Here is a 14,112-nt window from a genome sequence, read left to right as displayed (position 1 = left end):
CTCTTGCCTGCTGTTTTCCATATGTGAGTCGTGGATAAAGCTAATCAAGAGAATTAGCTCTCAGCCCAGAGTGGCCACGTGTCCTACTTTAAAAAGAACAATCCTCCACTCAAAGCCCGCCTCTGTTTGATGGGATATCTAGCTCACATCCAGTTTAAAGAAAAAGTACCATATGAAGGCAGAGCAGTTGCCCATCAACAGGGAGCACCTAGTCAGCTGACTGAGCAGGCCTGCAGGTCACCCTCCTCCTCACTATGGTAAGATATATTGAAATAATAGCAATTATTTCATGCATAAATATGCATCTATGCTCATACCTCAGTGCAGGGTTTCCAGCTGTTTTTGCACTACAACTTCCATCATCCCTAGCTAGCAGGACCAGTGGTCAGGGCTAATGGGAATTGTAGTGCAAAAGCAGCTTGGAGACCCAAGTTTGGAGAACACTGCCTTAGTGCATGCAAATTCTGTGCAACTCTGTGCCATCTTTTGCCCTGTTTTTGGTAAGGCAATTCCTCCTTTTGGGCAATGCCTAAGTGGCCAACCTATCATTACTTTACTGTTTGGATAGAAATGTTCAGCTACATCCAGTCTGGGCCATATCCAATCCCCAAATAGTTCCCCCCCTCCATGATTAGGTCATACCTTTTTTTGCTTTCTACTCCATTACTAAGATTTGTGTAAAACAATACACCTCCTTCATGGACCTGATGCAGGCTGCTGCCCACCAAATCTGCTCTTGCCACAATGCACCAGCAAGTCTCCAGCACGAATTGGCACTGTTTGCCCTTTCGCTGCGGCAAGCCTCCCCACGGCTGCCCTTCTGGGTACTGTGTAAAACATTGTGTGTGTTTTCACTTGTACCAGAACAACAGTTGGAGGGTGTGTAGGTGTTAGGAGGAATTCTTTCCAGGGGCAGCATTTGCTGCTATGCTGAGGAACAGGCTGCCAGAAAAGAATATGCATGCGCATGGTATCTGAATATGCAGGGCCGTCTTACCCATTAGGGTTAGTGGCGCCCTGCGCCACGGCGCCCACCCATCAGGGGCGCCTAGCAGCGAGAGTCCGGGACCGACCGGTAACAGCTGCGAGGGCATGCTGGGTGGCGGTGGCAGCAGATCTCCCAACGGCCAGCCGCGCTCTCTCGCTTCCTGCCTGGGAGAGGAGGCAGCGTCAGCGGTGCGCAAAGCTACGTGGCGCCCCTCTTCCTCCTGTCTGCCCCGCGGCAGTAGCGGGACTGCTGAGGAAGTCCGTGTGGCAAGCGAGCCTCGAGCTGCCCAGATCAGGGGGTGGGAAGGAGGAGGAGGGGCGCCAAGAACATCACCCCCTGCCCCTTCCGTCAAGGAAAAAGGTGGAGGAGGGATTCATTCAGATTTGGGGCGGTGGGAGGGGAAAGCTGGGGGGCGCACTACCATTAGGACTCAGTTTGGAGGTAAGTTTGGATTCGAGAGTGTGCTCTCCATGCAGTTAGTGGTTAAAAACAAACACACACCAACAAAAAGTCCTTTAAAGACGGGGGCGGGTTTTAAGGTCCTATTAGATTCAGCAGGGCTTACTCTCAGGTAAGTGCAGTTAGAGCTGCAGCTTTTGTGGCCCAAGTTTTGGGTCCTTTTTAGGTTCAGGATGTCACTGCTTTACATCCACCCACCCCCAATATTTGAAAACGTCAGCTTTGTACTTAAACACAAATTGGCCAGGAACTTCGTTCTCTGTGTCTTTATCAATTTATTTAAAGAAGAATAAACTGGTGATTGCTTTAACTTTTTGATATGTGGTGATTTGAATCATGAGGATGAATTAGAAGAACTGCTGAGTCTTGAATGAGTCTTGCTTTGGAACTGAGGACGTCATTAGATTTTCTTCTGCCTTTTCATGTTATTTTGTTCTAAGGTTTTAGTAGAAATAATATGTAAGCGTGGTGTCAGGAACCTTTCCTAAAAAAAAAAGGCCGACAACTTTGGGGGTTCCCCCCCTTAAAAAAGGTCGACAACTCTGGGAAATGGGGGAAGGGACGGAGGGATCTTTACACCACGGCGCCGGATATGCTTAAGACAGCCCTGTGAATATGGCATGCAAACCAAAGAAGTAGAGCTTGTGTGTTGCATAGTATATGCTCTTCTTTTCCTCTTTGAGAACCAGCATGGTGTAGTGGTTAGAGTGTCAGGCTAGGACGTGGGAGAACAGGGTTCAAATTCCCATTCAGCCATGATGAAACTCACTGTGTGACCTTGGGCCAGTCATGGCCTCTCAGCCCAACCAACCTGACAAGGTTGCTGTAGGAATCAAATGAGAAGTGGGAGAAGCATGTATGCCACTTTGAACTCCTTGGAGGAAAAGGTAGGATGTAAATGCAATAAATAAATAAATGGATCACCAACACTGCCAGGAGGTAATCAGGAGGAAGGATCTCATGAACTATTGGCATCATCATATATGGTCACCAATTTGCTGGTCCTTAAACTGAACTATTGTGCTCCTTTATCTCCACAAAGGCCAAAACTGGCATGTAACTAAGGAAGTAGATTGATCATGTTTAATAGCACAAATGGAGGTTCATATCACTGGTCTTTCCTCTTCACTTTATAACCAGATAATCCTATGCAGCTCACTCACACAGTCATGCCTGAATTCTCTGAACACATCATCCCCCAGTAGATACCTATCAGATGAACAGGTACCATTTACTAAAAGGAGGAGAAATGTCATTTCAACCCCATCTTGGTGCTGTGTTTCAGTGTTCTTTCCTTTAATTGAACAGAACTGGTCATAGTTGTGAAATATATAGTTTTCTTTTCTTACTATTGTGCAGTGCCCTACAGTCTGACTCCATAATTTTATTATTATTATTTATATGCCACCCATCTGACTGAGTTTCCCCAGCCACTCTGAGCAGCTCCCAACAAAATACTTTGCCATCTGTTTACATGTACACAGGCTGAGATCCTACCTGCCCGTGGACTGTCTCAACAGAGTTGTGCATGCTCTAGTTATCTCCCGCTTGGATTACTGCAATGGGCTCTACGTGGGGCTAACTTTGAAGGTGAACCGGAAACTGCAACTAATCCAGAATGCAGCAGCTAGACTGGTGACGGGAAGCAGCCGCCGAGACCACGTAACACCGGTCTTGAAAGACCTACATTGGCTCCCAGTACGTTTCCGAGTACAATTCAAAGTGTTGGTGCTGACCTTTAAAGCCCTAAATGGCCTTGGCCCAGTATACCTGAAGGAGCATCTCCACCCCCATCTTTCTGCCCGGACACTGAGGTCCAGCGCCGAGGGCCTTCTGGCGGTTCCCTCATTGCGAGAAGCAAAGCTACAGGGAACCAGGCAGAGGGCCTTCTCGGTAGTGGCGCCCACCCTGTGGAACGCCTGCCCATCAGATGTCAAAGAAATAAACAACTATCTGATGATTAGAAGACATCTGAAGGCAGCCATGTTTAGGGAAGTTTTTAATGACTGATGTTTTAATGTATTTTTAATATTTTGTTGGAAGCTGCCCAGAGTGGCTGGGAAAACCCAGCCAGATGGGCGGGGTAGAAATTATTATTATTATTATTATTATTATTATTATTATTATTATTATTATTATTTGACATCAACGGAATGCCTGATTTCTACCTTGAAAGGGCTTCAAAGTGAGCACACCAAACCATTAAAAAGGGAAAGTGAGGGGTCATTGATAGAACTGTCATTCTGACGAGGTTGTTTTTGCACATCTATCAGGGTAAAGTTATACTATATTTGAGGAGCGAGGCCTGGCTAAGCCTCATGCTCAGTTTCATTAGCATGACGGGGATGGCTCTAGACGGCTCACTCCCACCCCTACGTTGCATCCTTTCAGTCTTACATGCCTGTAGAAAGCAGAACAGATACCTAACAAAGGTACACATCTTGCCAGCATCTACTGCATAATTTCCCACATACTGTGCAGTTTCCACTTGCTTTGAAACCTGCTTGCTCTGTGCAACTGGCAAGTATCGCCACCAGGCCTGGAAGTTCTGAGGTGTGACGGACGTTGACTCATCTATGTTAGTAGTGTTGAGCTAAGCAAATATCCCTGCAAGGTTTGCTGCTCTGCACAGCTATCTCTCTGCAACTATGCTACCTGGTGCAGCACTTCCTGAAGCCACGCCTAACAGTCAAATTCAGCACAACCTTTTGTTTCCGATGCAGAAGTTTCAGTTCTGCAGAACTGACCAGCTGTGCATATCAATGCACACGCGGCAGACGCATGCAGCTGCACCTCTGGGACAAAGACAGAAAAGAGGGCAGGTTTGCAGAGGCGTCCAAGATTAGGCACCCAGCTGCTTGGCAATGACCACCAAACTCTGGTTTTGTGCAAAAATATACACACTCAAATAACAAGCATTTTCCATCTGAGTACATTTGTTCCACCTTCTGCGCAATCCTGAAAATCTGGTTCTTTAACTATGAGGAGGCAAAAGAACAGGCGCATTTGAATACATGTAAATGTTACCTGTTATAACCTAAAGGAGGTGTGACTGCATCAGGGCATGGCTATCAGCAGCACTGTATCCCAGTTTCTTTGATAACTGCTGGAGGCCTTTTGCGTTAAGATGTTCAAACACTTCTGATATTTAAAACATCATCTTCCTTCAGAAATTAACGGACTTCGGTGCTTCAGTGTTATGGTTCCCATTCCCAAGTCTCTCTCTGGATGCTGAGTCACTGGATTTCTGTATATGATCATGGCCAGCATCTAACCAGATTGTCCCTGACCTCATGGGAAGTTTAAGATAGTACTGAGCTGAAGGAAAAGGCAAAGGTAAAGGTTCCCTGACAGTTAAGTCCAGTCGGGAATGACTCTGAGGTTGTGGTGCTCATCTCACTTTACTGGCCGAGGGAGCCGACATTTGTCCGCAGACAGTTTTTCCGGGTCATGTGGTCAGCATGACTAGGCTGCTTCTGGCGAACCAGAGCAGCACACGGAAATGCCGTTTACCTTCCCGCCAGAGTGGTACCTATTTATCTACTTGCACTTTGACGTGCTTTCGAACTGCTAGGTGGGCAGGAGCTGGGATAGAGAAACGGGAGCTCACCCCGTCACAGGGATTCGAATTGCTGACCTTCCGATTGGCAAGCCCAAGAGGCTCAGTGGTTTAGACCACAGCGCCACCCGCGTCCCCGAGTTGTAGTGGTTGTGTGCAAAGTCACAGTTGTGTGAGTTGGCTCCAAATCCAAGGCAACATCCTAACTGGAATGCCCATCTTTCCTTGGCGTAGCCTTCCTTGGCTGCATCAGCGCAGCCATATCCTTCCAACCATCACTTAAACCTGCCTTCCCCAATCGGGTGCACTCTAGATGTTTTGGACTACAGCTTCCGTCAATCACATCCAGCATGGTCAGTGGTTGGGGATTATGGGAGTTGTGGCCTGGAACATCTGGAGGCACCACAGGTTAGGGAAAAGGCTGACCTAAATGCATGACATTCATAACAGGCAGCATGATGGAGCCAAAGTAAGTTTCCTTGAGAGGTAATACAGCAAGACGACTGGAGGTTATGCACCTTGCACATAGTATCTCTCAACTCACTTTCTGAATCACTAGAAGGCTGGGTTGTCAAGTCCTGCCCTAAAGTGGCAAACACAGGTCCTGATTCAGCCATAAACATACTTTCAGGCTACAGGAAATAAGGCCTAGTGAAAATAAGGACACCCAAGGCCGGGGTGGGTGGGAGAGAGAGTAGGTGGAATATCAGCCGTCACATGAGAAGCAGGGCTTTACCCTTTCATATGCCTTCTCTTCCCTCTGACTTTTTATAAATGAGTGAATTGTAAATCTTTGCAGCGTCCCTCAGGCAGTGCCTCCCAGAGCCTACGCTGAGCCCAATGTCAGATTCATGTCTGGGTAATACTTCTGAGGAAATACCCTACATTAGGAAAATTAGGTCATAGGTTCCATCCCACCCTACCCTACTAAGAAATCCTTAGCTTCATTCTTTCACTGATGCTCCATTTCTGCCATTCCTGTTGTCATGCTGAGCACCCCACTTTGATTCACAGGCTGCTAGAGCAGGTACTAGAAGCACCACAAGCAGACACTTTTCCTCTGGGGAAGAAAGGATGGCATTTGCCTGCGTACATTATCTAAAGTAGGTCTTATTTGGCAAATTATAGCTGGAGCAGCTGTGGACCTCCTTCACTGCCATCAGATTAAGCACATGGGAATCTGTCTCATAAAGAGACAGAGCACCAGTCTGTATAACTCAGTATTATCTACTGATTGGCAGGGGTTCTCCATGGGCTCCAGACAAGCTTTCCCAGACCAATCAGGAGAGGATGGGGTTTCAACCTGGAACCTTTTGCATGTGCTCCACCATCGAGGTACAACCCTTGCTCAAAGTACCCAAAGCGTGAATGCAATATGAGCAGAACTACAACTCAGTGGAAGAGCTTTGAAGGCAGGAGGTTCAATTGCTGGTGACTTTCAGTCAGGCTGGAAAAAAGGACTTCTGCCTGAAACCCTGGAGAACTGCTGCCAGTTAGTGCAGACGACACTGCGTGAGATGGATCAATATTCTGACTTGATATAAAGCAGCAACCTACAGTGCACCATGCAGAATATAAGTGGTTTATCAGCATTCTGTTAATTAATCATTTTATTTGTATGCCACCTTTCCATAGTTAAAATGCTCAAGGCGGCTTACAACATGAAAAAATGTGCATAATGACAAACATAACGAAAGTAGCCATAAACAATAAATAAAACTCATCAAAAAGTAAACAACCAAATTGAACATTTTCTACAGAAATCTAAAAAGATATAAAAATAAAGATACCAAAAAAAAATATCAACAAGAACTCCTCTCCCAACAAAACCCATGAAACAACACCCGGTGCAAGAGTCTGTTCCTCTGGTCTGTGGCCCCCCTGCACTCTGGATCTGCTTATTTCTTAAGAACTTAGAAAACTACCTTCCATCACTGTCAGGCAACTGGTTCCTTTTGCTCACTATTGTACACTCTGGCAGCAGTTTTCATTCTAGGGAGCCAACAATGTATACATACTTTGTACAACATCTTTCCACCTCAATCAGCAAAGGCATGGAGCTTTAATGATTGCTATCCTGGCCTTGGAATGCATTTCAGCTTTCCTCCTGGGAATGCTTGCAAACGTTCAGCCTGATCCCAACCACGCTCTGTATTTTGTTTCACACAAATCCATGGTAATACAGCTAATGAGCTCTGACCAGGACAGCCTTGCTAGCTGGGCTAGACATCCTCCCTTGCCAATCAGATTTCAGTGCAGATAAATCTCCATTGGTGGGCATTAAAATGAAATATATATATATATATATGTGCATGGATGCTAGCACTACTGGCTTTCTCTAAAGGTTGCTGAAAATCAATAGCAAAGCTTCCAGTTATTCCAACAGCCCTGTCAGGAATGGACTCGTTGCATTTGGTGGGATTACATCTATGCTTAAAGGAAAGCGTACCTGTGACATAAAAGGCCTACGAAGCAGGAAACTATATGGCATACTATAACACAATCACAGTGTGGCCATTGATTCATTTTAAGCCAATATCAAATCAACACACAGCAAACTTGTTTTGCTGTGAAGGGATCATATCCCTGTCTATCACCACTACAAGGAGGGAGAGTCTAAGAAACACATATGTAAACATTGCTCCAGTTTGGCACCTGAGAAGGCAGCATGTCTCACTGTCCAAGGTCTCTAAAGTTACAACCGGTGTGCAATTTTATAACTTGCGGATTCCTTATTATCACAAGTAAAGGAAACGGCTTTCTACTATTGCCCATTTCAGTGCAAGGTTATGGTCTTTCCCACCAACCGGTTGAACACATCCACTTTTCCAAATCCAGTTTTATCATTTGCTTTTTATTTTATGTTTAGCATTTATGTTGCTTGCGCGGAGGAGGGACATTGACAGCACAGTTGGCACAAAGGAAAAACAACCCAAAGCCTGATTAAAAAAAAATCCCCACAACACTATTTTTCTTAGTAGGTCAATGGCTCTTCCCCCTCCATGCATTCCTAAAAAGAAAAACAGGGATGACCCTCTAATTAAGGATTCTGCTCCCCCGCTCATCACTTTAACCAGGATTATAGTAAGAACCCTATAAATTACATATAAAGCAGTCTACACACGGGAATCGTAAGCTCCTTACGTTTTCCTAAATGCAAGAGCCAGGCTTTAAAAATACATATTCATGACACAGGCAGTAGTCATAATTATAATACTAGACAAAGGAATAATAGTGCTAACATTGCTGCTGGCTTCTGGAATCGATTATCCCAAGGGATAGATTATTATTATTATTATTATTGATCCCAGGAATTTTGCAGAAACCAACCAACATAAATGGAACAGAGGCCCAACCTTGTATTCTCGCTCAAGCTTGGGCAATTCTTGTCCATTCCTCCGAGAGTTATTAGGGGGCGGGGAAGAGAAAGAAGAGGAATTGTAGTATTACAACTTTCAGAAAAGTCAGAGATCCATCGTGCCCCGTCAGCTTGGGGAAGTTTGCCCAGAAAGAGAGATTCTGCTGCCCATGTCCGAGGTACTGGATTTATCCCTCTTACACGACCGCCCGCCCCACCAACCCTCCGGCACCGCGCCCCTTTTGCGGTCCGTTCTCCCTGCTTTTTGCTTTGCTCAAAGCTCGTCGCTTTGTAAGAGGGAGGAACGCAAAGCGAGCAGGCATTTGCAAGGAGATCCCAGCACATGTGGTTCAAGCTATACGGGTGGGGAGAGAAAGGCCAACCCCAAGGAAAAGATTAAAGTAAAGCCAGCTTTAGCTTTTAAGAGAGAGAGATCGCTGCAACTGGGGAAGAGATTATTGGAGGAACTGAGCAGGATCCCGCTCCTGAAGCATTCCTCTGCAAGCTAGGCTCAGCCTCCATGCGCGCAACCTGCTATCCAAGGCTTGCTGCGCCTGCTGCACTGCATCCAAGGCTGGGACTGCAGTGGAGGCGGCTTCCCTGCACAAGCTCCCTCCCTCCCCGATTTCCATGTTGCGAAAGGGAGAACTGGTTGGTTTCCAAACCTGGGTCTCGCACATCTTCTCTGCCGGTGCCTCCCTAAGTCCATTTCGCAAACGCCTCCTCTTGCTCCCAGCTTACCTGGTGTCTGCCCAGCGATTTCCTGGTCTGTTGCTGCCGTTTCCAAGCGATCGTCTTTTCCCTGCGCGCCTCCCTCCCTCTCCTCTCTCTCTCTCTCTCTTCCACAATGCCTTTTCCTTTCCCCCCTTTCCTCCTCCTCCTCCGCCTCCTCCTGTGGTAATTCCAGGATAGCTCCTCGGGGCGATCTGCTAATCCTCGTGCATCTGGCATTAAAATCCAAGCAGCAGCTCCGGGAACGGGTCTCTTCTTCGGAGGGGAGCTGGCGAGCGAAAGCGGCGAGCTGCAGATTCCCAGCACAGCCAAGCGAGGCGGGCGATGCGAGCGAGCGAGACAATGGGGACGAGAGGCGCCGCAAAGGCGCGCGCCATCTCCTGGAGACCTCGCGCACGGCCGCCGTGAACCCTGGCGCTTTAAAAAGGGCTCCGGCTGCTTTCTGGACTTTTGTGGAGGAGCCGAAGGCATACGATAGTGTCCGCCTCTCTGCAGAAGCTCATCCGCTGGAGTTTGTTGCTGCATTGCGTGCGGGGGAACCGACAGGCCCCCTTCCATTTCACACGGCAAAGTTCTTTGCGCCTGTGCTCGTCTCCGAGTCCATAGACTCGCCATATCTGCAGTTCTTGCAGGCATGCATGCAAAAATAAATTATGGTTAAGATGTTTCTGTTTCCTGCTGGGGACACGATCCAAGGAGTTTTGTGGAAGGCCCCGTTGAAATGATTAAGAGACCAGCAACAGCTCAAAATATTTAAAAAGGAAACAGCAACTTCATCTCATTTCTTCAAAATGTCACTGTTTCGGGGTGAGATTCAGTCATATAATACTAGTCAATTCAGGTTGCACAATTTACCGTAAGTCGATTTGGTGCTCTTGCGCAACAAGCCCACTTCTCCACCCACCAAAAAACCTTTGGACGTTTTGCAGTGAGGAAAATGAGTGGAAAGTCAGAGGTAACATTTGTTTAACACAGCGTTGCCTAACCTTGCCAACACATCCAAATCAATTCTCATTAAACAACTCCTCTCATTACTGGGCTGTTGTATTTCCTTTTGCTGATGGTAATTACATGATTGGTCCTGGTTAACAAGAGAAGTTGGATGGAAGATTTTGCTTTTCCTATAATAGTTTGAAGAGTAAGATTCCGAAACAGGTTTCTGACAGATGTTTACAGACATTGGGAGGCCCCAAATGACAATTCTGGAAGGTAGTTGGGGTAGCCCTATTGCACTCTGAAGACAAACATATTTACTGTGGCATAAGCTTTTGTGGGCCTGAGACCACTTCATCAGAATGGTGATGATTTTTTTAGTTTGCATGAAGACCCGAGTTGAATGAAGTTGGACATTTCCCAGATACGGGAGTGACTTGCGCTAAAGCACTATCAATGCTGACATGTTTCAAACAAAACCTAGTAAATAATGCAATAATAAGCCTACTCCGTGCAACAGACATCATCAAATGGTTTATGATGTTCTTTGGTACCCGAGTTTAAAAGCCCTACTATTACACACAGAAATCTGCTTCTGGTTCCATAACCCTATTAATTTCCGCAGCCAAATTTAACAAATAAAAATATTGCTGCTGAGATTCATTTACCTCTTTCGATCACAGGCTTTAAATGGATAAAAGGAGTTGACCTTTGGTCCTGAAATGGCCAAGCCTCCTCAAAACAAGAGGTAAGAACGTGAAGAGCTCTGCTGGATGCGTCCAAATGCCTATCTAAACTGGCATTCTGTTCTGGTGGTGGCCAACTAGATACCCATGGGAATCCCACAATCAGGACACATGTGCAACATCACTCTCTCCAGCTCATGCTGTCTGGCAACTGACCTTCAGAGAAATTTAGGGGGTGCATCCAGAGGACAGCAGCTGCCGCGCTGAACGGAACAGAGTTAGTGCTAGTTTTGCATTAACGAAAGGTTATTGATGTGAAACTAACCCTAAAGTAGCTTTAACTTTGTTTGGCGATTGTGCACAGCAGCAGAACATAACCCCACGCATTAACAAAAATGAATATTTTCAAGTACAAGGAAGGGCAAAGGGACAGAAGCAGGCAACCCCAGATAGGCAGTGCAGTGGAGAGTGGCGTTACTTTGCAGAACCTTGGTGGGAACTAACTTGCCTATCTCTGCCTCCTTCTGCCCCTGGCACATCCTTTCTGAGAATTCACATCCTTTCCCTGCCTTATCGCTGTCAGGATAGGGGTCTTTTAGGTTATATTTGCATCAAAGTGCATGTGTGTTCTCAATCAGAGTTTTTTCTTTCTTTTTTGAGGTAAAGAACAGGAAAGGCTCCCCGCCCTGTGGCAATCACACAGGATTCCTGGACGTTTCACTGTCCATTGATCCCTGTGTCACCACTTTATTTCTCGCTGCCACCACCCAGGCCCTACCTCGGACAATACTGAGTCCAGTCAGGATTAAATTGAAACATAAACTTTTGTTTATTTATTACAGTTTAACAAGCGTGTGGTTTCATAAACAGTATCAGTCAATTACAGTCATGGGGTGCCTATCCAGACCTATAACTTTTGCTACCTGCTCTCACTCACTAAACCACCTCTCAGATATTTACTTGTCTGCCTAGTCCCTAACTGTTCCTGACTCAGCCTATTTCGCTGCACTAACTCAACCTATCCACAAACTGTATCTCAGTTCACTCCCACTCCAAACCAACCTCCCAACGAACACACCCTTTGCCCCTCCCAGAGCTGGTTTTATAGTCCCTCTGACTCCACCCCCCCAGGTTCTGATAGGGTAACCTGTTTAACTATTTCACCTCCAGCATTCTCATATGGTAACGTCACACCCCCATCCTGTCAATTTCACTGAAGAGCAGAGGAAGGGACAGTGGTGAGCCTGGCATTGGGGGCGCCTGAGAAGGCAGGCCAGGAAGGCTGCATGCCAGGAAGCAGGAGGAGGATAACAACCCCATCTTTAGCAGATGCAGAGGCTTGAGAGGGAAGCTGCATACAGCTTCCCTCCTAAGCCTCTGCAGGGATCGCTCTCCTCCTGCGGAGGCTTGGGAAGGAAGCTGCACACCCGCCAGCCATATACAGTGGTACCTCGGGTTACATACGCTTCAGGTTACATACGCTTCAGGTTACAGACTCCACTAACCCAGAAATAGTACCTCAGGTTAAGAACTTTGCTTCAGGATGAGAACAGAAATCGTGCTCTGGCGGCGCGGCAGCAGCAGGAGGCCCCATTAGCTAAAGTGGTGCTTCAGGTTAAGAACAGTTTCAGGTTAAGAACGGACCTCTGGAACCAATTAAGTACTTAACCCGAGGTACCACTGTAGTTGGCGGGGCGCAGCTGGCAGGCGTGCAGGGAAAGGGGAGGCTGCCAGCAAAGCCACGCAGCCCCCTCCCCCACTCACTAGGGCACCCCTGAGAGGCTGGCACCCTGGCGCAACAAACCACTAAGACCAATGGGAAAGACGGCTCTGGTGGTGAGGCTGCCAAACAAGGGAGGCAGGCAGGGTTCCACACTGTCACCAGCTGCATCACAAGTAAGGCCTGTGAACCAGCTGAGTCAACAGCATCAGTCAGTTCACACCTGAAAGCCTTGTTCTTGTGTTGTTTGTTTGATAAACCATGATGGTCAAGCACTTGGAAGGGAGGAAACCGACAACCAAACACCACCACCACCAGAACAGGAGAAGAATGGGCAAAACACGGGAATGCATTGGATTGGGATAGATGCTTCTGGTTCATGTGTGAGCAAAGGATGTTGTTGATACCAGAAAAAAGGGTTAGTGTGGAAAATTACCTAGATCGCAATCCTATGGATATTTCCTAGGGAGGTCACCTCTGCTGAACTCTGTAAGACGTATTTCTCAACAAGCCTGACTGAGAGGATTACATTTGCAGTCTTCACTTGTGTCCTCATCTGAAGCTTAAGGGAAAGCAGATCATCAGGAAAATTAAAGAGCAGGATTTTTGAGCCCTACAATATTAATCAATATCAAAGCAAAAGATCGGAGTATGTATGGGGGGCGTATGGGGCAAAGGAATAGCTCCATCGATATCTAACCCTTGATCATCATGAGAGGAATTTGTACTTTGATCTGGGTCACAGTCAAGATACATTCTGGGGTGGTAGGGTAGGGATGGTCTTTGAGGATCACTGATATTATTATTATTATTATTATTATTATTATTATTATTATTATTATTATTATTATACCCCGCCAATCTGGTAGCCCATTGGGCGGCTCCCAACAGAGGACTAAAAACAGAATAAAACTTCAGATATTAAAAACTTCCCTAAACACGGCTGCTTTCAGATGTCTTCTAAAAGTCAGATAGTTTTTAATTTCCTTGACATCTGATGGGAGGGTGTTCTACAGGGCGGGCGCAGCTACCGAGAAGGCCCTCTGCCTGGTTCCCTGCAACCTCACTTCTCGCAGTGAGGGAACCATCATAAGGTCCTGGACCTCGGTGTCTGGGCTAAATGATGGGGGTTGGTTGCCGTTCTTGATCCAATCCAGTATGGAAGAGTGTAAACAGCATATGGACATTGTGACGGTTATTTATACTAATGGCTTAAATAACACATTTCAACAATTTGTAATGAATGACTGGAGTTGCTCTAACAATGTTAAGGGCACTGGAAAATGAAAAATGAAGAAGTCATCTTAGATGTTTCATCAGTGTAACAGCTATCATCATCCTCTGTTCAATTCCTGGCCACGTTGGGCTGGAAGAGACCCTTGCCCCAAACCCTGGAGAGCTGCAGCCAATCAGTGTAAGTAATAGATAGATAGATAGATTTATTTATTGTCATTACACTAGTGCAACATTGCACAAGTGCAACGAAATTGGATGCCATCCCTTAAAAACAACAAAAACAAAACAACAACAACAATCAAACAAACCACCTTCCAACCACACCCACACCCACCCCCAAAAACTCCCAGATCTCACTATCGAGTTACAGCATTCAAAAAGGCCACAGCTCTTGGATAGAAACTGTTTTTCAGTCTATTTGTCCTTGACTTGATGTTTCTA

General features: G+C 46.4%; 1 protein-coding gene across 2 annotated transcripts in view; it reads right to left on the bottom strand.

Annotated features, from left to right (window-relative positions):
* The window catches only part of PIK3C2B (phosphatidylinositol-4-phosphate 3-kinase catalytic subunit type 2 beta), a 90,275-nt gene extending 80,830 nt beyond the window's left edge, over positions 1-9,445 (bottom strand). Inside the window, exon 1 of one of the 2 annotated variants that reach the window (XM_081193371.1) lies at positions 9,030-9,445. The gene's annotated coding sequence lies outside the window, so the exon portion shown is untranslated. The remainder of the gene's footprint in view (positions 1-9,029) is intronic. The other variant, XM_081193370.1, reaches the window with a different exon arrangement.
* Between the last annotated feature and the right edge of the window lie 4,667 nt (positions 9,446-14,112).

This window comes from Podarcis bocagei (genome assembly GCF_964188305.1).
Source record: "Podarcis bocagei genome assembly, chromosome: 5".
Taxonomy (NCBI): Eukaryota; Metazoa; Chordata; class Lepidosauria; order Squamata; family Lacertidae; genus Podarcis; species Podarcis bocagei.
Note: the sequence above shows the minus strand (reverse complement) of the source record. Positions and strands in the feature narration are given on the sequence as shown.